At 39.6% G+C, this 27,688-nt stretch overlaps 1 long non-coding RNA gene across 1 annotated transcript; it reads right to left on the reverse strand.

The window, feature by feature from the left end:
- Nucleotides 1–19,952: 19,952 nt before the first annotated feature.
- Nucleotides 19,953–27,477, reverse strand: LOC112570914. Its single transcript, XR_003100718.1, has 10 exons — nt 26,030–27,477; nt 23,423–23,621; nt 23,191–23,312; nt 23,011–23,073; nt 22,548–22,846; nt 21,640–21,678; nt 21,296–21,518; nt 20,677–20,836; nt 20,370–20,504; nt 19,953–20,039 (listed from the first exon to the last, which is right to left on the reverse strand). It is a non-coding gene; the product is annotated as an uncharacterized LOC112570914 (long non-coding RNA).
- Nucleotides 27,478–27,688: the final 211 nt, after the last annotated feature.

Below are 27,688 nucleotides of genomic sequence, written 5' to 3' on the forward strand. Positions count from 1 at the left end.
TTCTGGTCAGATAAAGTGAAACAATGCATCAGTGGCAGCACATTGTTTTTCTACACAAATCATAGAACACTCATGTCCTTAGAGTTTGTGGAGTTGAGTTGCTCTCTGATTTATCCCCGTGTTACCCCCATGTCCTTCACCAGCACGCGCACTGGATCTTTTCATCCCTCGCCATGTTGGATAAGAATAAAACATTTTCGGATCGAAGTCGCTCGCGATTGGCCGGTGATCATTTGAACTGTGAGTCTCGGTTACTTTAATAAAATTCACCTGCACAGTTGAGAGTCAGCGTCGAAGAAGACAGGTCGGATAGCCTCACCCGCTAAGCGAATCGACATTTGTTTTGTTTACCTTGATATTTCTGCGATCTTACACTGTGACTTCTCTGTCAACAAAAACTTGTCTTACGACCAGCTACATAAAATGAAGATGTCTTGGATATTCCTTGCTGCTCTTGTTTCTCACCTTGCTGTGAGGTGTACGTCAGTACAGTCGCCCAGTCAAAGAGAAGATGCCATGGGAAAGTATTTTGTAATGAGCAGGTATCAGTGTCAGCTACTTTGCTGGTACCGGAAGCTGTGCAAGACCTACTCTTACATGTACGACAGCGTGCAAGCCCTTGATGGTAATTGTGTTCTGCACGCTGCCAATATCACCACAACTACAACCAACATGGTGCCGACAGGCTGGATTGAACGAGAAGCGACATCCAACCCCACAGTATGTACTACCTCTAGAATTATTTTAAATTTAATTAAATATAGGTCGCAGTTTTGTACATGATTCATTCCCATTAAAATATCTAGTAATCTTTCAATCGTTTGGATACTTGATGTGATATATTCTTGAAGCAAACCAAATCTCACGTAACTTTCTATCATTTGTATATCTGTATGAGTAAATTAAAGTTTACGAAAAAAGTTGTAATTAAATGGCAGAATATTTCTTACCAACAGACCCAAAGTACTACTTGTCGTAGCCGCCCTTGCGAAGACACGGAGATGTGTTTTCCCACCTACACGTCACCTTTTTACACCTGCCATCCCGTTGTTGCAGGTAAATATGACTGTGTTCAGTTGTCTGAACCTTTTCCTGTGAAACTGGTAGGAATATACAATTTTAGGTTCTTATAAAGCTGTCTTCAGATGAAGACTGTAATTCTTTGTAGTATTCACTCCCATGAGTTAGTTCACCCGAGTGTTTCATACAAAGGTGAATAACTGTTTGTTGACTTGTCTTGGACACAGTGTTCAGTAGTTGGAGGCCTTCCCGCTGTTGCCCTGTACACCCCTCCTCAGTGCTACGTCATTGTTCCTGGGTCAAGTTTTCTATTGGTTTCTTTGAACAAATTCTCGTCCATCTACAACTTGACTATTAAAATAGTTTCATTCTAGAATGCCAAGCCCCTTTACAAACGGACGGTGTCTACAGCAATGTGACACTACTCCAGGGTCAAAGGACAAACTTCACGTGCAACTCGTCTCTACTGTGGGCTCCACGTCACTCCGACAAGACGGTCACGTGTCAAGTCACCGGCAAGTACAAGCGACTGAAAGGAACGTGCAAAAACGCCACCTACTACTCTCCAGTAAAGATTTTTTTCTACCTTCTACACGCTACATCAGTGATGCCCAACCTTTCTCGGCCTGCGGGCCATCTCCATTTCCGACACGCGTTTCACGGGCCGCTTCACCGCAAAAATCAAGAATGAAATCCATCGAAAGATTGAGAGACGCCCCTACGTAGAGATAAATACTTCTTCTTCCCTTTTTTTCGTTTTTTTTTTTTTAAATATTATTTTCGGTTTTTTTATTCTTAACATGCTGATTTCCTGCACTGTGGGCAGAAGCTTCGCGGGCCGGACGGCACCGCGTCGCGCCCGGATATGGCCCGCGGGCCGTAGGTTGGGCATCCCTGCGCTACATCATAAAAAGAATAGTCGTAGCTAAAGCAAACACTAGCGTGTTGCTGATATGGAAGCAAAAATAAACAAACAAAGTATCGAGGTAAGCAAGTCGGACTTGTTTGATTCTCGTGGAAATAACGATAAGTATTTTCTAACCGCGATCTTTCACGCTTTCCGAAACCAACTGAAGGTGTTATTAATTAAAACAGATGATCAGAATTCACACAGAAACATGGGATTTCTACCATAATATTGTTGCTGACATTACTGAGTATTGATGAGAACTTAAAACTTCATTGACTGTTCTACTGAATACGACTGCACTAATCTGTGTGTGTGTGCGTGTGTGTCGTTTTGTTGTTTGTTATATAGAGTGTTCCATTCAACAAGCCGCTGCCAGATGTGGTCATGGGAGGATGGGAGGCCTGCTTCAAAGGCATTTTTATTGGCAGTGAAAGGTTAGTATCCACAATTTACAGAGATTTATTCTGTCATAAAAGGTCAACGTAGCATTTATTATTATGTTTACAATATGCAGGAGATAGATAAACGATGAATGAGTAGAAAATTTGACAGGACTATGTAACATCATTACATTATGACAGGGCTTCTGCTGAGGCTAAACTCTTTGGGGTCCCAAGGATCCCTTCGTCAGATTTTTAAGGGGTCCCTGTTCTTCGCCCAAATTTGAATGTGACCCCATTGACGAAAATTGAAGGGGTCCTCCGAACTTTTAATGCGTACTGTACGCAATTTTTTGCATAAGCAGAAGCCCTGTCATTATGGTTTCTTGCAAATGACAATGACGAAAGACAAACCATATTAATAAACACAAACTATTTGTTATTTATGTAAATATTATATAAATAATATACTCCAGCGGTGCACGTAGTAACATAAACATACACGTGCATAACATGGTTTATAAGATTCTCTTAGAATGCCCGCTAAAAGAGAATTACAATAGTGAGTCCTCGAGTTGGAGTTTCAGTTGCATCAGTAGTCACATGATGACGAATTGTACTAACCGGAAGACGTTCAATGTGAGAAATTCTGCAGACATGAATAATATAACGATGACGATGATGACGATGATGACGATAATGACGACGCGACGACGACGACGACGACGACGACGATGACGATGAATAATTTAAAATTTACAATTTCCGAAAAATACACTCGTTGACTGAACATTGCCTCGTCAGATTTTAGTCGTCAGTAATTACAACTGTGATAAAATCATGCTTTTCACCAAAATATATTTTTTAAAACTTACAACATATTGTTGCAACAGACTAATGATAGTGCTTTAAATGAACAACAATTCTCTGTCCCTCTATATAATGTCAGCTTTAATAGCATTAGTCACAATTGTCCTTTCTGTAAAAATGTTGAAAAAACTGAATTGCACTTTTATTGTGTTGTCCACAACTTACTAGATTACGGGAATAATTATCCCTCCAAAGTTTGGCGCTACCCATCCATTTCCCATTCTTTAATATTCATGTGACATAACCACCACAGTATTACAAGTTGTCGAGCAAGCTATATATATATACAGTGCAATTAATCTGAGAAACTCCATCAGCTAATTGTAGAATTATATTTCACAGGAAGATTAATGTTTAACTAATCTTAATTCATTGTCAGACATCTTACTAAGCACGCAGTAAGGACATTACTATATACTTATATGTGTCTATCTAACCATATACTTGTATGAGTACTGATGTGTTTTACACTAGATACAACCAGAGGCATTATATGTTTATGCTTCACCAAAGGTATATATTTGCAAGATCTTAAATAAATAAGGATATCAGCTAGATTACAATTTATTATATTTTATATTGCATTTATTATGTTTAATTGGAACTAAGATGCCAACTGTGCTAGTCTATGTAAATATGTTTTGTTCTATGTTCACCCTCTTCAGTTATGGACCATGTCTTACACTGAATAAATAAAGTCAATAAAGTCAAGTTTCATAAAAAATATGTACCATTCTTCTTAGGAAAGATATAAAATAATCAAAACTCTTTTTATAAGAAATGTTTAAAAGACCTCAAAATAATCTCAAAACCCATTTCAGATATTCCTTCTAACAGATTAAAGCTTTATCTTTGCAGCGAGATACAAACATACTTTGAATACAGGTAGTGTTGGCCATGATACATTTACCGAACTAAAGAACATATTAAAAGGAATACTGTGTAAAGGTAAAACTAATATCAGAACGCAGATGGTCGCAAAAATTATTGCATCTTTTATTTTCTTTTAAGTTCTCCGCGTGAGACGGATGTCAAGCTGCTACAACCGAGATTTCGTTTAGTTTCACAAAATCTTACTCTCTCCTAATTACACTGTGTCTTCTCTTTACAGAATGAGCTTCAACTTTCACGCCAGGCAGGATGCTTCGTGTGATTCCAGTCCTGCTGGTGGGGGAAACATTTATCTTCAACTTGATTTCCGTTACGACTTTTATTATGTAAAACAAAAAGTATGTTACTACACCGCTCTGAATACGTGTTTCTGGTCCTCTGGTGGTGAAATAGGAAATCTTACTCTACACCCCGTAACGACTACTTTGAAATGACTCTGAGAATCTTGTTCAACAACACAATGCAGGTAAGTATTCACCTCAGTATGTTGAGTGAGTGTGTGTTCAGATGGATTGTGTCAGTTGTTTGGTTGTGAAGCATGTGAAGCATGTTTACTGATGATTTAGTTGTGTATCAGTTTAATGACATTACCACTGGCTACAAATGAAAAACAACTCTGCAGGACAACTTTGTAGACAATTCGAGAGATAAACGAGAGAGAAAGAGATAGAGAGAGCAAAAGGTAAGAAGAAAAAAGCGAAAGGAGGTGAAAGAGTGAGTGACGTGTCCCCTTCACTTGTAACTTCGTGTCGTGTTGTATTTTACACTGCTACAGAGAAGAAATAAAACTCACTCACATAAAACTAAAAATTGAAAGTTGGTAATGAAATTATAGCCTAAGCAGCAAATGTCACAAATCCACCTTTGTGGCGAGTTTAAATAAAACTATCTTCTAACAACTTTCCAGTGTTTCTAAAACATCAGTACATTTTCCTGTAAACTTTACTATAATATGTGATAGTTTATTTGTTGGTAAACATAGAACTAATGAGCTTGAATGCAACTGTTATGTTGTGTGTGTGAATATAAGAAGTAGGGGAACAAAAATGCACACTGTACACTTGGTCAAGACTCGATATGTCTCGAGCTTTTCTCAACGTCAGTGAACTTTAGCTTTCTGTAGGAGATCCATGAAACATTTTATGTCAAACGCCTGGATGGATCCGTCGCTCTTTTTCTGTGAACTATATCTACGTTTCTCAACCGTACAGTGATAATCATACATCAGGATCCAAAATTATTACTTTCCTAAGCCTAGTAAAAATGTCACATTTTCAGGCTCAAGTTTATGAGGTGTTTTGCCTTATTTATGTGTCTGGTGTTTCACAGATTATCTACAAAAATCACACAACCCAACAACTCGACCTGGTGTCAAACAACATCAACTTGACAAACGCCACGTACTTAGAGATTCTACGTGATGTCAGTCTTTCCTACGTCAACCTCGGCAGAGGATGTGACTAGCTCTACATAGACAGCAACCAATGGGAAGCTGGTGTATGGAAACAACTGTGAAAGCTGTCTACAAATTCTCTGTATTGGTAGTTGTTAGAGATTGATACAAGGTGTACTAGATTATACTTTCTTCTTGTGTGTTTCTTTTGTAATACGATTTCTCTTCAAAACACGTTTCTGGAGTTGTGTTTACTCACTGTTTTTCAATATCACCACTTCTTTATCAAGACTTTTGTAGTTGCAGTTTAAAAAAATGTTTTTCACGGTCCACGTATCCAAGAGTCATTCAGTCGTCTGTAACAGACTATCGTACAAATAATGTCATCGAACATCTGCTAAAAGCTCATGATGACTGTGTATGTTTCACATATTACACTCAGTAGATTACATTCTCTTTATTAAAATTCTAAAGTCTAATAAAGATTTGTTCTCGTGTTATTTCCGTATTAGTACTTGGACTATTGTGCTTAATGAAAATGAATATGGGTGCGTTTGTGTGTGTGACCATACACAACAGCGCCCCACACACACACAAACAGGTATTTACATGCCCGCTCACGCTAGCGCATTATAAGGGGCATTATACTAGGATTTAAAAAGTAAACTTTAATAATAAAGCATAGAAATTTGCATGAATAATTTCAAATGGTTAGATTTATGTAGATAGAAAGAGGAGCTAATCCTGTGAATGTTTGCTGTTCGCATGACATCTGTCTAACACTCATATACAGCTTGTCGTCTGTCTATGTCTCTGTCTCTCTCTAATTTTTACCCACACCCAGCAATAAGCAGAAACACACGGACAGTATTCAGTTCTGCTGGTAGCAACTGTAGCTAAATGAAACAGATGTGGCTTGGTCTGTGATCAACATAATAAGTAAGAAATGTGTAGACTTATTAGACACGTGTGTGTGTGTCCGTGTGCGTTTATTACTGTTTCTATCGTTTTAAAGCCGAAAATGAAAGTCGTCAGCACTGCAAAAGAAAACCAAAGGAAAGTAGTGAGTAGGTTGATGGTTTTATACATATATATATAGAGAGAGATGTTTTTGTAATAAAATGTCCATGGCGCGTAGAACAGTGCAGAGGAAGGTCTTATTATTATTAAAGTTCCCGTGCGTCTCGCGCTGTCTGAGTGAATGATACTCTAGTCAACCTAAAAAGTACACGGGCTCTAAAACAATGTGCGCATTATTTATTTTCTTAAAATTTCCCTTGCGTTCCGTGTATTTCGCGCGATTTTCACCCTGGTGTTAGGAGGTCAAAGATATATAAATAATGTATAAAACGCAGTGCGCAGCTTAGTCCTGGTGAGATAGCCAGATAGCTAGATGAGCTCCTGTCATGGTGCGACAACACAAGACACTCTGATTAGAGAAAGGACGAACAACTGAAGTGTGAGAGCCATCAGAGCGTGTCCAAGACGACCAACGGGCTGACCAGACGTTCCGGTGCCGCGCTGTGAGGAGCGTGTGAGGGATGCCGGGCTGTGACTGTAGACACAACAACACACCAACCACAGGCTTGGTGACAAGCGACAGAGGGAGGGGAAGGGGAGGGGAATCGGTGTTTTACACAGAGCCAGCAGCTAAGGATATCATGGGAAGGCAGTAAGTCTTGTAAGCAGATGCCACATGTACAGAAAGAACAGAAGGCCCGAGACAAGAATCGAACCCAGGACAGCCAAGTTTTAGACAAGTGAAACAGACAAAGTCATTTAAATACAATTTTTTCACGGATGTGTCAGTGTCAACGACTTTTCTGGTACCACGTAACTCTCAGAACCTGCTCTTACAGCTTAGAACAGTCAGTTCCGGTTGTCTTTTTTCTGTATTTTTTTAACGAATGTCTTAGGTGTAAACAATCAAAGCAATACACTAGGAGACTCACGTTTGAAGATACACTGTAACAGTATGCTATTTCCAGGCGTGCAGGATGCGGGAGAGATTGAATGAAATAGTGGACTGTTGCTGAGGAGGCGAAGGCGGCACACTTGACAGCCGGGTCTTTCTGACACTACGTGGGCCTACCATCTAGACATTGGTGTGTGGAGGCTGGGCAGGGAGGACGGTGGAGAAAAGAGTGGGACCAACGTTAGATCGCATCCAGGGAGTGAGTGACCTCCGACCTCAGCGATGTAGAGAAGCAGAAAATCGTTTGCTCTTTTCTTACAGACGATTGTTACATTGCTACATGTGTGACGTAGTCAGGCCGCTCACTAACACTTTAAAGCCCACCCGGCAGCTTTCTTAACCGTGTGTTTGTTGTAGTCGTGTGTAACAATGTCACACGCTTGAAAAAGCTTTTCATGATGCTGATGATCTAGCTTCACATCCCTTACATACTGTCCGGGCACTGTAAGGCTCTTGTTTGATCCTTGTTTTGGCTTTTCCATTCTCTTCAAATTGGATTGATATCTCGCAGTACCTTCAGTCAAGGCTGTGGCTGTTACTGGATCCATCGCTAACACTGCGCACCAACACACACCTTTATTTCTAATAGTGTTATTGTTAACAATTGTGTTATTGTCTAAACAAAACTATTGTTTTTCGGCTGTCCTGGATGACCTATTTTAATTTTCTGGATGAAGAACTGTTCAGTGTACCTCAGCTTCCATTGTCTTCCTTTCATCATGGCTGGTCAGCGCAGAGTGTCATCTATCTTGGCCGCAATGCTTCGCGTTACAAGTACACAAATTCAATTAAATTTAAGAGGACAACATGAAATACCCTTTAAACGTTATACGTGACTTGAGAGTGATGTCCCTTTGCTTATACTGTATAAGGAAGGGAAATACACTTTGCAACTTTTCCACTTCGCCGGTTGATCTTCGTCACTTGGTGTCTACCATTGATACATGTATCTGTTATGTTAATTGAGTAGTTCCTGGAATAATATGTGTCTGTGCCACTTTCCTTTTTGCCGGGTTTTGCGAACTCTGGGGAACGAGCACGTCGAGATGGTCAGAGGTTTCAATGGCCGCTGCGTCGGCTGATCACACTCTCGATACCTCTACCAAATCACGTCGACATTTATCGCGTGCACTCACACTAAATTGCTAATTGCACTTTAAATTGATTCAAGCCCCTCAGCACGCATAAGCCCAATAAGCAACTCAGGGCAATTTCGTGTATTAAAGAAAGTTATTAATTATCGAGAGTATTCAAACATTTACAGAAAAGTAATACAATTTCAAAATATAAAAATATGGTCGTTCTCTAGGTGTCCCGTATTTATCTATCCCTAGTCCAGATATCGTGAGCCACTAAATATCTAATATTAACACTAATTACTACACACCGCACTCTCACTTGTCTAGCCACTTATCTCGTCACACCAAAAGCCTCTTGTCACGTGGAGGGCCCTCCTCTGTTCGACGTCCTACAATCCCTTTGGGTCACTCTGTCGATCGCAGCGGCTTTCTTTCTCCAGCGCAGAGGCTCTGCACTGTCCTGTGTCAACCACGTGGCTTTCTCGTGGCGTCCTTTCTTTCTTTCCGCAGAGGCTATGGTCCTGCCGTGGGTTACCATGGATTCTCTCGTCCCTCTAGGTCGAAGCTTTGTCCCAACTGCAGCACCTAACAACGACCGACGCTTATTCACCAGCTTCAGCCTCTACTGGTTTTGATCAAACAGCTGTTGGTAATGAAGCAATATACACTCTGCTGTAGAGCGGTCAGACGCACTTCTTGAGTTAATTGTGCTGAAGCCGTGACAATTCCCAGACAGAGTTTACAGCGGAGAACCTGGACAGCTTTGAGTAGACCTCGGTACAGTTGTCGACGAGCGTAACACTACATCTTCCTCGTGCTACATCAGCAAGTAAATTAAATAGTTATAAACTGTTTACTTAAAATAATAAAAGCAAAAATGTAAATTTTTGTTAGGACGAAGTTTGTGTTTCCTTCCCTTTTGATGCCAGTTTCTTGTAATCTTTTTCTTTGACCACGTATGTATTGACGACAATGTAATGGGTGGTCTGGTGGCCAACTATTAGCTCCTGTCGCTGATACATTGAGGACTGGCTGTTCTTGGTTCAGCTTTAGACTACACCAAGACCTTTATTTTTCTACATACGGCACCGGCTCACAAAGCTAGCTAATGTGATATAGCTTTAGCTGCTGGCTTTTTCTGTATATCTAGTAAGAATTATGGAATCTGGCAGATAAGTTTAAATTGTTGCGTTGTCCATCACAATGCATGCAATTTACAGCTAAAAATGCATAAACATACGACTTGTAAATGCGTCTTCCATGTCCACACCACATACATAACATGTTTGCTTTGTACCTACGGCTGCTGTTCCCCGGCGCGAGGTTAGATTGCGTCGCGTGCACCTGGACACCAAGACCCGCTTGCTTTGCCACAAACGAAACTTCATTGGCTAATGATCAGTCCAATCAGGTGTTTTCCTGATTTTAAAAAAAAAACTCAGCCTCGTTCATCACAGAACAGGTTCCAGACGAGCTAACTGTAAATTTTACAAGCAGTCGAGCAGCATCACCGTTTTGAAATGAAGACTTTCTGACAATTTTTATTGCGACTCTCGTTTGTCTTGTCGCTGAAATGTCATCGCTGCAGCCAGGTCAGAGAGAGAACGTGATGGGGAAGTATTCCTTCATAAACAGATATCAGTGTGAACGACTTTGTTGGTACCGGAAACTGTGTAAGACCTACACTTACATCTACAACAGGACCCTGGCCACTGATGGTAACTGTGTTCTACACGCTGAAAATGTTACCATAACAACAAAGAGATGTTTCCACAGGGTGGATTGAAAGGGCAGCTTTTTGGGATGTCACAGTGTGTACTGTTGTTATGCTTTAGTCTTATGTTGTATTACTTTTTAAGAATCTGCATTGTCATAATATGCTAGCATCCAGTGGTGGACTGACCAGTCGAGCATTTGGGCAGTGCCCGGTTGGCCTATTTGTTTCTATAGAACTATAGAATAAATAATGTCCGGGCTACTATATAATAAATAATATAATAAAAAATGCTCTGTAAATAATGCCCGGGCCGCTTTAAAGCTCCAGTCCACCCCTGCTAGCATCCGTATGCAAACATCTCAAAGAAATTTGACTATTTGAAGAACAATTTATGAAATACTATCCGAATAACTTCTTGCTGCAGTAAAAAAGAATTTTCTGATATACTTGTCTATTTCGGAGAAATGATGTCCGTATTCTTATGAAAAGATTCTTTCAGTAATGGTTTATATCAGCATTCTATTAGACAGCTGCTTATTTTGGTTTATCAATGATTTGTAAAAAAGACTGTACGATGACATTTGTCTTAACAGCTCCAAGATAACGGGTGTGGCACCCGCCCATGTAGTGATACCCAGGTGTGTGTGCCCACGTTTGACTCGCCCTTCTACAAGTGCCTGGCCTTTGCTGCAGGTAAATTTACAAAACTTGTTACATTTGTATTTCGAACAATTTAACTAATGTATTCTTGGACAAAAGAGCGGCCCGGTGGCGCAACGGTTAGCGCTGTTAGCGCCTGTCACCAGTACAGTGAAGGTTGGCTGCCCTGAGTCAATTCTCTGCACGTGGCATCTGTTTACAGGGCTGGCCGCCCTCCGCCAAGGACGGTCCAAGCCCGGCTGAAAAAGGAGGAGGTTTGGGCGTGGGGCCAGCACCCCGTAAAACAAATCCTTGCTACATCGACAACAGTTAAGACTGTAGTCGATGGCCTAGCCTAAAAAAAAAAAAATTCTTGGACAAGTGATGTATACTTTTAAAATGTTACTCCTACATTTATAAACATTTCTGTTCAATTTTGTTGTCAAATCTTTGGTAGATGTGACAATCAAATAAAACAGTGAGCATTCATTGGCAAGGGTCGTCAGGTGTCGACAGCCGGTCTGGTGCCAGGTGCTCAGTGGCAAGCTGGATTGTTTATTGCCAAGCATTGAATTAATCTAAACATTAATGCTAGCATTTAGACATTTTGGGACTAACCCTTCACCTTCACGTTTAGTAATGTGCACACAGTCACTGGCCGCTAAATATTTCTTAAACTTCTTACAATAAATTACAGTTACAATAAATGTTTTTAATTGGCAACTTTATTGACATATTATATGATACTGCGGCTTGAACGTTTGGGTGTTCTGAAACTATTTAATACCAGAATGCCAAGCGCCCTCACGAGATGACGGTGTCTACAGTGATGTGACACTAGTCCAGGGTCAAAGGACAAAACTTCACGTGCAACTCGTCTCTGGTATGGGCTCCACGTCACGCAGACAAGACGGTCACGTGTCAAGTCACCGGCACGTACAGCGGACTGAAGGGGACGTGTAAAAACGCCACCTACTACTCACCGGTGAAGATAACATAAATATATATTTTTTAATTTCGTCGACATCCTACACGTACATCATAAGAATAGTATTCACTGGAGAAGAGATTTCACCAAAACAAAATAATGGTATTTCGCTGACCTGGAAGCAAAATAAACGATTATGGCATGCAAGTGAAAAGGTCGTTGATTCTTTTGGAAATAACGATAAGGAATTTCTCAACTTCATCTCTCACTCTTTCCGAAAACATCTGCAGGTGTTATTTACAGGGATGATCAAGATCCACGGAGAAGCATGTCATTTCTACCATTATAATCACACACTCAGTGTGTGTGTGTGCTTTATAGTTCACGATAGCTGTACAGTAGAGATATTAAACAAACTATTACAAGAGGAAGGGTAAGAAGCAAGAGTGGAAGTCGTGAATCGCTGCCCATGGACCGACACACTTGCGAAGGTAGGACATCATCGTGAAGCCGGGCGCCTGTAGCCCGAGTTGAGGATGCTTCACCAAGGGACTCCCTGTACAGCTACACTGACATGCTCACTTCATGCATGTCTCATCAATGTCTGGCTGTCCATAATAAATATCTGACTAGTTATGATGACCGGGAATATCTGACCATCCATGAGGACCTGGAAACAGCTTCTAAAAAGGTCACGCAGAGAGTACTCTCAGACAAATTGACATAAAGTCAACCATAAAACCAAGCTTCAGTAGTATTCTATTTTAAAGTCACAAAAACTTTTAAAATTAATATTTGAAATTGGTTGGATTATCACTTAATGCCTTTTGTTGCCGTAAGTCTATGTCAGCAAAATGATTGAAATATTTTTTTCATCCTACGCTAGCTTCCAAGTGCAAGTTATTTTGATTAAAGCTCTTTACAATTCATGATAAAAGTCCAAACATTTGTCTTTTAAGAGATACAAAAATTGAGTGTACCTACATTACCTGTATATTAGTATTTTGACGAACAGAATTTAAACTATTATGATTTAGGAGACCTAAGTAAGCTTCTTGCAGTAACAGTAAGTTGTGGCTAACGGGACGCTGATTTATTGATTAAGAAAATATGTCACCATGGTTTCGAGGCACAGGCTCACAAAACCCTGTATATAAACAAACAATACTTAGGCTGTTTTTCCCATGTTCGAGGTAACACTGTTTGTCTATTATAAGAGTGTTCCATTCAACAAGCCGCTGCCAGATGTGGTTGCTGATGGATGGGAGGCCTGCATCAAGGGCAATTTTACTCGCACCGGTTCTTATCTGGAGAGGTTAGTATCCACCATATTTAGCAATGATTTAAATGTTTACAGTATGCAGTGGTTAAGGCAAATAGGGCAAAAGAGAAATACTGGCCATATGGCCAAAATCTTTTTTTAGTAACATTTGTGAATATGATGACAATAGCTTTCCTCCAGTGTACGTGTCTTCTATTGCACCTAGAAACATAAATATGTTCTCACAAAACATGATGCACTCGTAAGACAAACTATTTGTTCGTGATGTGCAAACCTATGAACATCATAGTTCTCTCCTGGGTCAGCAAGAGGTTAAGACCTTATTTCCTGTCATTGCAAAGATAGTTCACCCGCTGATTGTCCACCGCTCATTAGCTTTTGCTCAAGCTTTCGCACCGGATACACAATTTAGCAATGCCAATTCTTAAAACTGCAGTCAGTGCAAGCGTTTTGTTTTTAATTTATAACCCCTTGCTCTAACAGATTTATGATAGTGCCCTTAATAATCAACATAAAATTACCTTTCTTTTTACGTTTCAGTTAAAAGGTTGACCGTTCCTTCCAGCATACAAGGATAGACTAAAAAAAGACATGACATAGTTACACAGATGCACTTTTATTAGTACAAGAAATAGTTTTCAAAATGATGGAGAAACTCTGGTAATATGTTTGAAATGTACCTTTGGTGCATTAAGAAATACACATTTGTACTACCTTTAGATGTAGCGGTAATAAAGCAGATGAGGTCAACAAAATATGAAAAATATGTATTATAAGTAAGCCTATGTCAGGATTCACTGGTCACGAAGCTTTGAGTATTTGAATAAGTTTTGAGAAGTATGATGAATTGCTACAACACAGACACACGATTAGTTTTCATCAAAGGTCATGCTCTTCGACTAATTACACTTCGTCATGCTTTTACAGGATGAGCCTCAGCTTTCATGATGGACAGAATGGTTCGTGTGATTACACTTTCACCAGTGGAGGGAACATTTACCTTCATCTTGATTTCCGTTACGAATTTAGTGGGCAAACAACGACAAGTCGTGTGGTTCAGAGCTCTGAGTTACTGTGCCTGGTCTAGTGGTCATGTCATAGGAGATCTTCCACTCAAGTCCAACAGCTACTTTGAAATTACTCTGAGGATATTGAACAACACAATGGAGGTAAACTACTAGACCGAAGAGCAAAATTTTGAGGAAAAATGTTGGTATATTTCCTTTAGGTCCTTTGAAAAAGTGGATTTGGTAATTAATCTGTGCACTGTATAGCAATTTCGTATATTAACTTTCCTTTTAAAAATACTGCATTAAGTAAAACATTAATGACTTTAGATACCTTTACCTGTAGAATTTAGCCATGTACATGTATACAACACTTGTAAAAAAAGACTTCTTATCTCTGAATAACGGAAATTTCTTGTCCATCTCCTTCCCATTGCACGTGCGCTTAGCAATTAATCAAATCACAAAGAGAACGATGAAACCTTCAGAAAACAGTAAGGAGGTAAGTAAAACAGAAGTAGGTTACTGGACCTGTATATCAATTTCTCATTGATGTCATCTGTCTCTGGTGTTTATTCAGATTATCTACAAGAATATCACAACCCAACAACTTGACCTGGCGGCCAACAACGTGAGTGTGACCGGCGCCACCTACCTGGAGATAATACGTGACGTCAAACTGTTTTACGTGGATCTCGGCAAAGGCTGTGACTAACGTGGTGGTCTTATTTCAGACAGGTCCAGCTTCTTATTGACAGACTCTTCAGAAGTTCAATGACAAGAACTAGGAGACAACTGAAAATGTCCATTTGCTTAAGTTGTAGCTGGTGTTCGTATAGCAGTGTCTTTTAGCAGGACTTGTCTTGATCAGAATATGCACATCCTTAAAAGATATTTTTTGTCTGAACAGATAATTTTATTTGTGATTTACTGTGAAAAACCATGTACTTAACTGTTGTTAATTGGTACCATTTATGTTAATAATTACTCTCTCCTTTTTATTCTCTTTCTCCTATTCCTAATATTTCATTGTTTCCTTTCTTTCCTCTTTGCTTTTTCTCTACTTAAAAATGTAAAATCCTGTCATCTATTGAATGTGTGTTGTAAACAATAGTGTCACAAACCTTCTGTCTAATCTTTGTTTTGTTTGAATGAGAACAGAAAACATGGGCGGATGGTGAGTATTTTCAATGCACAACGCACCTCTCGAAGGTTGTTATGTCAATAGTTTGTTAGAGCACCAAGCCTTTGTTATGATCGTTACTTTTGTCATATCGTGTTTGTGTATCGTACATACACAGACTTCGTACAGATGTACTAGTCTAATTTGGTGATTGTTATGTTCATGTGCAAACCAGCTCATGAGCTGTATGTGTGTGTGCTTCTAATATTAATCGTTGTTGACTACAATATTTTGTGTGGTGAGCACAGAACTGCTCTTGAAGACAATAAAGATTTCTATTTGTTAGTATAAGTCTTTGAACTTCGTTGTGTTGGAAAGGAATATGCGCGTGTACACATACACATACATATAATCTTATTCTAACACAATGATGATAAGTGGATAGCGAATACTGTTCAAATCCATAGAAAACAAACAATCCTGTGTTAACATCACGTGGACTTACTCATAAGATTAACATTTAGTTGCCAATGTACGCTTTAGAAATTGCCATGATATAGCCTTAGTTGCTGGCATAGCATAAAACACCAATAAACAAACAAACGCTTTAGAAAGAAAATGCTCATTTCAGAAAAAAAGTATGGAAGTGGGTATCCATAGTCACGGCACACACAGAGAATCTCTGGGACCCGTCTATTGTCAGAGAGCTCGTGACTCCATCCGCTAAAGAAAACAAACAAACCAACAGGAAAGCACGACAGGAAAGCGCCCGAAGTCATTTCAAGCTAAGTGCGACATGTCGTCAAGGCAACGGACCACAATCACTGCCGGCTGCTTCCTAATGTTTATATCTGCTTTCAACACCTCCTTGGAGACAAAGTTCTTAACAAACATTGTGTCCCTAGCCAGAGAATAGAAGCTGCTTCACTCAATGGTCAATGGTGAAAGGATGTCCACACCGCAGTTGCTTTGTCAGAAGTGGATGCAATGGACTGGTGCAGAAGCCAGTAAATATCACAACAGCTTGTTGTTAGGCGATGAGAAAAGCTGTCAGTTGTGGTTTTGTGGTGTAAAGTGGACGTGCTCAGTCCGATTTCCATGGTCCGATCAGCTGCAAGATTAGCAACACACTTCCCCTGATGTTGCGATGATTGTACTCACAATCTGCCACGTTTAACATCAGATCATTAAACTCCATTGAAATGGAGACACATCGACCATCTTGGGCTGCTGCTGTTGTTGTTATTGTTTATCAAGTCATTGAAATGTCTGCGTCAATCCGGTGGCCAGGTGAAAGAGAAGATGCGATGGGGACATACTTTCTCATGAACAGATATCAGTGTGAACGACTTTGTTGGTACCGGAAACTGTGTAAGACCTACACTTACATCTACAGCAGGACCCTGGCCACTGATGGTAACTGTGTTCTACACGCTGAAAATGTTACCATAACAACAAGCGGGGTGTCCACAGCCTGGATTGAAAGAGAAGCTTTCTGGGATGAATCAGTATGTGGCTTTTTCTCACTTTCCTGTTACTGTGGTGTTATTTTTCCTGTTTTAAGAATCTGTTTCAGTATACTAGGTACCGAGGTACAATTTGGGTTGTACCTCCGAATTCATTGTAATAATTCCTTATAATGGAATAAACGAGTTGCTTATTAGTTACTCTATGGGTTTGGGTGTAAGAATATAGAATGTCAACATTTTTGTAAACAGATACAAGCAAACGGTTGCCGCAATCGCACGTGCAACGAAACTGAGGTGTGTGTGTCTACCTTCTACACGTGTCTTGCTTATGCTGCAGGTATCTATCAACATTTAGCCTTTTATGGTATTTTTAGCTACATCCTCGTCGTTTTTTTTTTAAGTAATATGGAAATGTGAGTTTAGCAATTGAACAGTATCTTACTTCTGGAGCTTTCCTTTTTATTTATTTTTTTTTTTTTTTTGGAACAGTATGCTAAGCACCCGCTCGAGACGATGGTGTCTACGGAGATGTCACATTAGTCCAGGGTCAAAGGACAAACTTCACGTGCAACTCGTCTCTGATATGGGCTCCACGTCACGCCGACAAGACGGTCACGTGTCAAGTCACCGGCAAGTACAGTGAGCTGAAAGGGACGTGTAAAAACGCCACCTACTACTCACCGGTAAATAATGGTTATACTTTCTTGCACGTGTTACTTCACCCCGAGAAAGTGGATGTCTCTAACAGCTCACTCTCTCAGGTGTGAAATGATCACGGGACGACCTTTGCCTTATGTATAGCGATGTCAACACTTTGTGTGACCTGTCGAAGCAAAGCAGTGACCTTTGGTTGGATACCTGTGCGAAGATTACCGTGTGTTTCACTGTGGAGATTCCAAGAGAGTTTTGCACCGCGCTATATAACATGGCTGACTAGTAATATATTATTACATGTATATATTAGCCAGATAGCATTTTTGCAGAGCAGATACACGCACTTCCTCCCAATTTTTTTAAATTTTAACAGGTTTGTATTTTTTTCTTTGGAAATAGTTCTTAAAAATCCGCTTTTATGCAACGAGTTTAAAAAACTTAATCATTAAATTAACATATATATATACAAATTTCAAGCCCCAAAAAATAAATTGCTTAGTAGAATATACGTAGCAGGGATATAAATTATCAATTATTTAAGTATTTAAATTGATGCTGACAGTTTCTCACAGCTGATGATGTCAGAAAAGTACTTTAGTGAGTGAGCGATTGAAATTATGCAAGTTGTCCCGCTAGCTTTAAAAATTCAATATTGTTTGTTTGCATTTCAAAGAGCATTCCATTCAACAAGCCATTGCCTGATGTCGTCGGAGAAGGATGGGAGGCCTGCTTCAAGGGTAACTTCTCAGGGCTGGCAAGGTGAAGTTAACGAAAAATATAGTTATAAGAAACTAGCATACATGTACTAATAATATGAAAGGGAATAATACAAACATTTAATTTTAAATATCATATCCTTTCAAACTAGAGTTTCTTTCTGATACTGCTAAAACGGTTTTGCAGCAAAGCCTTTCTCGTTATTAGTAAAGTATTTTGAACAGAAAAGTTGGTTTTGAGAAATACGTGAAATCCAAAAACAATGGAAAGTACAGTGAGCGCTGTATATGGCTGAGTTTTATATGGCAATGCGCACATTTTCGACCCTTACTTAAAAAAATATACAGCCGTTATCCAAGGAAAAAAGGAAGAAGACGTTTCTTTTTACTCTGATATTAGAATTAACATTTTAACTGACGAGCTATCTTTTTTTTTTTTGTACATACGCAGAATGAATTTCAACTTCATAGACAATTGGAGAGGCTCCTGTGACCGAGGAATCAAAGCGACCGTTTATCTTTCATTTGACTTCAGCCGAGAGTTCAAAGGAAGGGTCAATACCACTTCCTGGACCAGCGCTGTATGGAACCAAACTGCATCTTTATGTTCATGGACACTCATCAAGCCTATCGGACCTTTTCTTCTAGATCGTGGTCCGTATTTTGAAATGACTCTCAGGGTCTTGGACACCAACGTAATGGAGGTAAGCAGTTGTGATTGTCGTTTTGATACACATATCTACGTCTATATTATCTATCATATACATAATTATGTGTATATGACATTTAGATATGCATCTCACCTATCTACATTTTTAACTGATATTAATTTCTTTATAACATTTCTCTTCTTTTGCAGATTGTCTTTAAAAATTCCACGCCTCTGCGACTGGACCTCAAATCCAATGGCATCAATGTAACAGGAGCCACCTACATGGAGGTCCTGCGGGACGTCAGTCTTCTCTACGTGGATCTGGGTAGAGGCTGTGAATAGTTACAAACGTGTAGTCAAGTGTCTAGGAGGGGAAAGTCCATCCTTCACACTGGAGTAAGCTGTCAAGATTGCAGCAAAGAGGACACAAAGAGCAAGAACCGATTTATTCTTTATTACTCCTCGAGGAGCATAGTGCTGCATGAACGGCATTAACAAACTTAAATAATTATGGATCGTGGAATCCACCTGCAACCAGGTGGGATTTCCTGCACGATAGGAAAGAGAGAAGACTATATGTTTTTCACAGATTGATGTAGAAGCCTGTGAATTTCTAGAATTTTGCAGGGTAAACAGACAGGATTTGGAAGCGGTCTAGTCAAACCCCTTTTTTAGGCCGCATCCAGACCTTCAAAGCTCTGCTTGCCTCATCCATTCTTACAAGCCTTACCACCACTAGAACACAGACTGGCACACCATGCAGAAAACATTCAACAGCTTTTCGAAATCTCATCGCTTCTGCACCTTCAACTGCATGCATGCTCTTACACTCGATAAATACGTACAACTAGTAGGCAAGAGATACGATTAAACAATTTAATTACAGCAAAAGGTGTGTGGTAAAATAGTTTAAATTATTTACAACATAAGAGTTGTTTTTGAACAAATTATGTACAACAAAAATTAAACAATTTATTTACATAAAAATTATTTTCTTTTGGCGCATTCATTTATTAACAAAAACACAAAGGTGTAAAGAATTGCTCCTTATTACAAAACTCAGCAGTGTAGCGGTTACGTTTTTTATGAAAAACTTTTATTTTATGAATGTCAACAAACATTACAGAACTAAACACTGAATGACCGCTTTTCGCCCATCCAGAACAGGTACACCAGAAAAGTGAAAGGTCAATCACTTAGAAACCAGAACGGAATAATAATTATTTACAGCATGAAAGTTATTTTTGAACAAATTATTTACAACAAGAATAAAATATTTACAAGATCATTTAAAAAATAAGATATAAAAAATCAACCCATGAGTGATGGACTTTCTGTGGAAGAAATAAAAAAATACAATATATTTACCAATATCTATGTAGAAGAACCTCCCACACTTAGAACAAATCTTATAGCTTCCATAAATCTACAAATTGCTAGTGAGACTACAACAAGTTGAATGAAAGTCGAACGAAAGATGTTATGATGAGTATGTTATTTAAGTATGTACGGAGTTTTAGATACTGTATGAAAGTAGCCAATTAACCCTTAATACAAAAGATAAAGTAAATAGTCCTGTTGAATAAAATCCAACAAAGAATAAAAAACTGCTCATGTTAATAATTTAAAACTGACAAGCTCATTGTATTAGCAATTTTACTCACCTCTAGATAGCGCTGAACTTGGAGTCCGAATCCGAATCCTCCTTCCATCTCTGTCTCTTGCATTCCCAAACCATCTTCGGGCAATACAATCCAATTCTGTTTCCGATGTAGCGGGATACATTTTACGGACTGCGGCTGTGCACAGAAGGAAATTGTAAGGTAGACTGAAATACTATCGTACACAATAATACACGTGTGAATGTAGAGAAAATAATACTTACATGCACTATTTTTAACAGTTTATAACTTTGTCCTTTACACACACAGATTGACGTAGACCTCAAAGGTCAATAACAAAACTACCCACCAATCAATATACTTCTCAGCTGAAGTGCCTGGAAGCTTTTCTTCCCTTTGGCTCCACTAAAGTTGTATTTGAGAGCCAGGGGTGGAGAAAACATCCGTTTCAAAATTCTCCGTGCGAGAGAGGTGACGTTGTCTCCTCCGATGCACGAGAGGTGAGTAATCTGTAAAAAAAAAAAGTATGTTGTTTCCAACATCTAGAAACCTACACTACAAATGCAAAATGAATTAACTCACTGGATTTTGTCTGAATCCTACTCCACTGATGTGTGACCAATGGCTGCATGATGACTATAGCTACGATCCAGACCCAGTCTCTAAAATAAACCCTTGGGGACTTTATGAAAATAATGACATTAAGAGATTCAAACCAACAAGTTAATTAAGAGTCTAATCAAAGTTCTTCTTTATGAAAGTAGAAAAATAGTGGACATAATAGACATAAAATTGCACTAATGATCCTTGTCGAGAGAATTAATCTGTCAGCCGATGCTACATCCTGTCAGTTTGGTAAATGGTCTATCAAGACAGTATAGCAACACGTGATTTAATATATCAGTTAATGCTAAAGGTAAAATTTACAAAGGGTGTCTATTACTAACACATTATATTACATGACATACCAGTTTTGCTCGAAATTCCTTCTGCGTCAGCTGCTCCTCCAGCCTGATTATTCCCTGTTCACTGGTTACTGGCAGGGATAAGCCCTCAGGAATGGCTGCTGTACCCTTCATCTCATCCCCCACATTTTGAAGAAGCATGCTGATCTGATTCACTTTGTGAACCACATTCTGTAGTATTTCACCCTGTCTTCAATTTTGCTGCTAAGTTTGTTCAACAAAGAATCTGAAATCAAAATATTATTAGGAGAAATTAACAGAATGGTTAGATGGATACGCATGTAGACCATTAAAACCACAAGCCTGTTAATTATGAAATGAACCAGGGAGACAGAAAATAAACTTACCGGTAGAATTACTTGAGCCAGGGCCAAAGTAAGTGTGATCTGCAATTAAAGAGTGTTATAATTAGTTCTTTCTGTAAATGAAGTAAAATCAAATGAAATTTGAGAAGACACTTGTTTTGATATAATAAAATGTTTGAATAGTATGCCGTGTTCCTTCCACATTATGCACCTTGACGAACTCCCGTTTTTATTTTATAGATTTTGTTATTTTATAAGTTTCCATTTTATGAAATAAATACAAGAAGCTTTTTCTAGGCCCCGTTTTAAAATAGCATCTATCCTATAGAATGTTTTAATTTCGGAAGCTCATGGTTTATAATGCATAAAAAATAATTGTGAAACCTTAACTTTTAAAAAAAAGTTCGACTAGTCACGTGGTTTTCGTTTTTCATAAAGACGCATTGTATCTATTTTTATAAGTGTGTGGTTTCTTTTTATATTGCATAAATATGTTAATCTATGGAAAAAATTTATAACAGCAGCGGATGATTCGGTCTACACGGGACTATGGAAATACATATGGTGACATGTGTTAATAATTATCCATGATGTATCATGAGAAACAAAGGGAATACTAGTAGTCGGCCTTAAGTCGGTGATAACTTCTGAAAAATATCTCGGATGTACTGATCATGGTATTGAATGGATGGACATGCATGATTTGTTATTCATTAGTCCGAAGTTTATATTTTAATTGATGTGTTGTTCAACATATATCTTCACAATCACTTTCTTCAGTGGGCAATGCAAGGCACTTGAATACGAAAGACATTATACAATATAAATTGTACATATCACAACAAAATAAAATACGGTATTAATACATTAGTTATAAAAATTTGACATGTTTCTAAAGTTTAGCGTATACAAGTTAATTCACACAGGAAAAGATGTGGCAGGAACTGTACCTTCACAGTGATGTGGGTCTAACAAATCATCAAATGTCTGCATGTTGGTTGATGATGTTCCAGGCCGTGGCCGCATGCACGATGATGGTCTTGATGACCGTGGCCGCGCGCGTAGAGGTTGAGGAGTGTATGACATATGTGTATATTGTACATGTTGAGGTAGCATGCCGAAAGATTGAGCTTGAGGCGTTGGCTGCGAGTTCCAAAGTTGAGAAGCAGCCCTCGGCTTCATGATCATTGGTTGTGGAGTGAATTCCAATAATGGAAGACCCTGAGAACGGCCATTCTTGTCCGCACAACTAAAAAGGCATCAAATATTAAACAACACTAGTTAGTGCTAGCTAAATATTTCAAACCTAATAGCTTAGCAATTTTTTGTTTGTTAATTTGTATAACCAAATATAAAGTATGCCTAAAATCCACAAATGCCAATTTGCCACTATTATGACAGTTTTTAAGATACCTTCTCTTGGTTTGCTGAGCAGAGAACCTTTCTTCGTCATCTGATTCAGATGAAGACATGCACCTACAACATGAACACACAAAAAAAATTGCAGTTTTCTTTACATGTTTCTACTTTGCATGACAAAAAATATCACAAATAACAGAATAATTGTAAAAAATGCAAAGAAGTTAGCCAAACCTTTTTTTGTGTATCACACGTTTTCGCCTGAGTCCGTGATGGCCGCCTCCTGAAGTGCTACCATTTATCTGAAATTGCCTGTAGCAGTGATTTTAGTTTTTCCGCTGCCTTCGGATACTCATCTATGAACAGATTAGAACACGTGCATAACATCTAAGTGTCTTCTAGAACGCAGAATAGTGACAATAGCTCGTTCACCAATCACCGCAGTAAATATGCCTCGTTATCTTACCGGTCTCATATTTTATTCCTTTAAAAGAATAAAGACCCCAAGTCTTCCGGGGGACCAAGCAGTCTATAACTGCACGCTGGGGATCGCCTTGGTCGGGCCAGTAGCACTGTCCTGTCTCCATCTGAATCCACTCGCTGGGAACAATGCTGGTTTCGAGCCCCTGGTCGTCTTCGAAGTCGACAATTGCAAACTTCTTCATCTAAAACCAATTCAAAAGATTTTATATTAAACATTTTTATATCGACAATGTAGTATATAGGCACAGATCACAGTGTGTTAAAACCAAACCTTAATTAGCTTTAATCGTGAGCCTATTCAAGTGAAAGTACGATATCTGAAGTTTTATGCGAGAAACGTACTACATGTACCCGCATATTTCCCTTGAAGATACCGCTTCCAAACCCGCCGGTTTCCCACGAGGGACCCAGACCTCAGCCCGGATGCTGATTTTTATGTCCTCCGTAAACATCTTAGTGAAGGTAAAAACTTCGGCAGCCTTCGGAAGCGTGACGTCAGCGACGTTGACAGTCGGAGCCGAGCGAAACCTTGATATGGCGCTCAGCTGACCAACGCTTAACAAACTAAGGCTGCATAATGTTAATGGTGACTTGCTAAATATTTTAGGCCTAATACTGATGACAGCTAAAATAAATCATGGTCTGAAACAACCGAGACATTCTAAAACTACGAATTCAGCTTAAACAGCCTTATAAGCAGTGCCTCTATGTTGTAGTGTTACACGTCCGCGCGAAGACTGAACCCGCGTGACCCTGCTACACACTTGTCGGGAAATAAAGGATGGGGGTGCGACACGATCACGTTTCAACCCTTTCCTGCGAAGTCGAGTGCGACAGCATAGAAGGAAAAAGCTACACACACGAGTCATTATCGCCGCCCACAGGTCATGCCCTCGCCAGTTAAGGATCAATTACACGTCTCCCGCCTGTTGGCCTCACTTCCCTTACGGGGCCCGAGACCTGCCGGCGTGTCTTGCAGGCGGGATATTCTCGTAATGACTAGGAATTGTTCGTATTGAGGAAAGCGACAAATACACACCAAAATTAAAATATCCTCTTTCAAATACAATAATTATTATGACTATACTAATGCAAGGTTAATCAATTGTCAATCTAAACTACATTTCGATATTAATGTATCATAGTAGAGATTAGGTTAGAGTCCATCAATAACACTTTACACTTATATGGTTTAGCTTGGCAAGCAATGGGTCTCAATGAAAGTCTTGACAGAAAATTGATCTTGTTAGAAAAATATCAAAACTAAAAACAACAACAAAACCCCAAGGTTCGAACGCAATACATCTAGACTTAGAGCTAGGCAAACCGCGCCGGGTGCAACCATTACACTACAGAGACATTCCTCATACGGGTGTCTCGCGTGTAACCACTACACTACAGAGACATTGTTTATAATGGTGTCTAAGCTAACCCACTTAATGGTTTTTCATTGTCTCGGTTTGTTTTGCCCTTCGCGGAAACCTTTACGAAAATAAAAATCAGCAGCCCAGATGGAGGCCGTAAGGGGCACATGATTTCTTGCAGGCTGAGATGGTTATAAACTGTTTAAATTATTTACAGGACAAGACAGGGACATAAAAAAAATTGAGCGTACACAAGTGGAGGGCAAAGGTCAGCTACAGTTAACGGCCGGTTACAAGTTAAACATTACACACACAGCAGTACATTGAGTACAATATCTTCTTGTTCCTAATCACCCCCAGTGGAGCATAGGGCCGCAACTACACCACACCATCGGACCCGGTCCTGTGCGTCCCTTTCCAGTTTGGACAATATATATTATAAAAAAAAATTGTTATAACAGTTGTTTTATGACATCATTCACTCAAGTTTATTCAGACTCATTTCAGAGATCGGGGTATGAAATAACCCTGCAAGTCTGTGCGAAAAGAACCAGTCTAACCCTGTGTACCCACCACACGTGGGGAAAACAGCGAGGGAAGACTGTGTGCGACAAGATCACGTTTCAACGGGCCAGCGGGCTTGCAGAGTAACGGCCAGACATGCGGGTCATGATTAGCTCGGGCGGGTCATGACCCGTGTCAAATTCCGCCATATTAGGATCGCATGGCGTGTTCGTCTCTCTTGCCTTGCTACAGTGCATTCCTTGCAGAGGTCAGTTAGGACCGGGGTTTTTGTTCTTAAAAAGCGTTATACCGTTAATCTGTATAAACAGTGTTAACTTGTAAATGTAGGAGAATACGTGTATAAATAAGCGTTCAAACAATAATTGCACTCCGGTTAAATTGCTTATATTGCTCAATTTGTATACGAATGATTAAACAGAAATGTGCCTGAAAATAATTCTCATTAAAAATTAATTATTAAATACACAAAAGTTATTATATGACACTTTAACAAAAAGACAAACTGATATAGGGAATCCCATATGTGGAGCACATGTAAAAGTGGGCCTAAGTTGTAAGCGGAAGTACCATGTGCGAGGTCAAAGGACAGCTACAGTTACACAAATGGAGTACACTATTTATAGACCATCATAAATTATTTATGACTATCCACTGTTATATCAGTTGTTGTATGCAATCTTTCACTAAACTTTCAGACTTACTTCAGAGATCGGCTGTGTCGAGACAGACAGTACAACGCTCTCTGTGTGCGGGTAAGAGCGGAAAGAACCAGTCTAGCCTGTGTTTGTGTAGCGGTTACACGAGGGGAAGCTGCGGGGGGAGTGTGTGCGACAGGATCACGCTTCAACAGCCCAGCGAATCCCAGCGCGGCAGCGGGTCGGCGGAGTAAAAGTCCAACATACGGGTCATGATCGGCGCGCGCAGCCCTGCGCACTGTAACGCGGGCGCACACGGGCGTTCACTCTCGCCAGACTGTCACTGCACCCGGTTCTGTAGCGAGTCGGCACGATGGCAGGGACTCAGTGTAGCTCGCTTCCAAGCTCCGTTGATCGCTACACATGAGTATTTTTAGTCCCCCGCGGGGCCCAAGGCATAAGGTATATGTCGGGCCCTCGACGCCACGATTTTAATCAAAAGCGCAGGGCCCCTGGCGACTTTCAAAACACGGGGCCCTACGCAGATCCCTCGTCTGCCCTGATCCTAAGTGTGTCTAGGTGTCTAGTAGCAGGTAAACCATAAACGCACTTGTCCTTATTCGATGTACATGCATTCGAGGCTAGGTGTCGGAAGGGGGACTCCAACAACCGTTACCGAAGGTGGCACCATTGTACGATCGGACGAAGAGCGACGATGCACCTTGCAATAAGACATCGGCTGGCAGGTCATTATCATTCCTACCAGTCTCCTTTTGTTCTTCGCCCAGGCAACACCAAGGAGATAATGTAGCTCTACATCCACCATCCGTCCCCTAAAGCCACCTCTGACTCGTTCTTATCGTGCACTAGTTTAGTCAAGGAAGCTGTCCCATGTGGTGCTGTAAATAATTTTGTTGTAGCTGCGACATTTGTTTTTTCAATAATCGCATGCTTATATTTTAATGTGTTTTAATGACCTCCGTGTAACGTATATTAGTTTCACGATGAATAAGGGAGGAGGAAAAGGTTGTAGATGTTATGACATAAGTGTTAACTTAAGATTGTCTGTTTTCACTAAATGAGAGGGACTAGCAGCTCAAATATGTTACATATTTTTATTTTTATGTCGTCACAAAACTCCCATATTTTGATCTTCAATTAAATTACTTCCTCAGTTTTAGAAGACAAAGCAAATAATGTTTTAAAGACTAATTAGCCAGTAGCTGTGAGTGCAGTTTTGCTAAAGAAGAAGTGAATTAAAAATAGGAAGGGACTTTCGATTGGTGCTGCGTGCTTGCCTCGCTTTTTATGTAAGTTGAATAAAAGATATTTAATGTGTTCTGTTGTTCGTAGCAGCAAGCACTTAAAAAATTGCAATGAGCGTATCAACGACACTCGATGAAGACTTGCTTATGCCTTAATTTCTTCAATTCTTCCTCTTCAGCCTTTAACATACATGTAAAAGCATAAAGCACTTACATATAGCACATTTCCTTGCTTTTTTTCTGTGGAACAGAGTACTGCAAATTTGATTCTTTCTTCATTTATAACCACTCAAGTGAAGTGTAAACAACTCTATGTTCATGTAGTGATGTAAATCCTAGTGCACTTTTCCTAATGTTTGCAGTCTATATTACATGTACATTACTGAATGAAATGTAGACATTCACAATCGAATGGTAAGCATATGATGCACTGGAAAAATAGTTTACGATTACAATTACA

This window comes from Pomacea canaliculata, linkage group LG8 (genome assembly GCF_003073045.1).
Source record: "Pomacea canaliculata isolate SZHN2017 linkage group LG8, ASM307304v1, whole genome shotgun sequence".
NCBI lineage: Eukaryota > Metazoa > Mollusca > Gastropoda > Architaenioglossa > Ampullariidae > Pomacea > Pomacea canaliculata.